The following is a 1,267-nucleotide window of genomic DNA, read 5'->3' on the forward strand; positions in this document are numbered from 1 at the left end:
CTTGTTAAAGCCTCTGTCACACCTTGATGATTTAGCCAGCGTATGCCTGACGTACAAAAAATCTGGCAAAAAACGCTTGAATATGTTGGATAGGTCATGGGTATGTTTTGTATAAGTTATGAGCACAATGAAGTACGCTGAAACATGTCGACATAGGGCGAGTGCGTTAAAGAATTTTGAGCATGCTGAAAATGTCCCGCTGTGAGCCAGCATATGCCATACGTGGGGCATAAGTTCCAGGTCAGTTGTCTGATGGTTGACATACAATAATTGTAATTTACTCATAAGTCATGGTGTCTAGCTTATCCAAAACCTATGAGTAACTTGTGCATAACTGATGCGTAACTTATCAAGAACTTCTCTCCATCGCATATCAAGGTATCTGACGTGTTCCAGACGAGCGCTGAACGTGTTTCTAGCTTCCAGCTACTGTATAATGGCGTATTGGCAGCGTTTTGATTTAAAGGGGGTTCACAGGAGGAAACCATCAGTTCTCCTCCAGACTTCATCCCCATCATAGGGTGAGCCAGAAGGTGAGAGTGATGAATCCTCCCCGCATTCACGCCCACCACCAACAAGCTTCCTAGCAGACATGATGCTGAATCAGCTGTGACTGCAAACTGTGTTTTCTTCTTTATTCTTTTTTTTTTTTTTGGTTGGGCGGTAAACAGCAGTTAGGTTAACACCAAGACCAAAGAAATCTTTTTATGCAGACCGGGCACCTCTGGGCACATCGCTGCTCCTGAGGGGGACAGCTTTAACTGATGCTTCGTAATGCCCTTGAAATAATGTTTGTGCATCATTTCATGGGCATTATGCTGCCCATGAAGTTAGACTCTCGTTGGACATAAGTTCTGGACTCGTTATGAAAATTCTATGTATACGCCTGAAACTGAAAAAATACATAGAAATTGACAAGCCTAATTCACAAGGTGTGACAGGGCCCTCAGCTTCAGTTAATCAACATTGGAGCCACTCTTTCTCCGAAGCCAATCCCCATCATTAAGAACATTTGATCCCCTACACTTAGCTCCTGGCCCAGCTTCTCTCTCCTGCATGCAAGCGAACTTCCATCCTACCTCCACCCCATCTCCTCCCTCATTCTCAGTCCCACTCATCCTCTGGCTTATTCCACCACCAGTGTCCGGGCGCCAGGTGAAAACTACTCTAACCCTTTTCTACGTTACTCATCCGAGCGAATATTGATTCTCAGCATGAAAGTCTTCTGCCAGGGCCTGAGCGCCAAATAAGATGTTTTCGTTTATTT

General features: G+C 44.7%; 1 protein-coding gene across 1 annotated transcript in view; it reads right to left on the minus strand.

Moving 5' to 3' along the window:
* LOC107097880 (mucin-5AC-like) overlaps positions 1 to 1,267 on the minus strand; it is a 31,813-nt gene that overhangs the window by 23,534 nt on the left and 7,012 nt on the right. The gene's annotated exons all lie outside the window — the stretch shown is intronic.

The sequence above is a fragment of the Cyprinodon variegatus genome, unplaced genomic scaffold (assembly GCF_000732505.1).
Source record: "Cyprinodon variegatus isolate N-32 unplaced genomic scaffold, C_variegatus-1.0 Scaffold730, whole genome shotgun sequence".
Classification (NCBI taxonomy): Eukaryota; Metazoa; Chordata; class Actinopteri; order Cyprinodontiformes; family Cyprinodontidae; genus Cyprinodon; species Cyprinodon variegatus.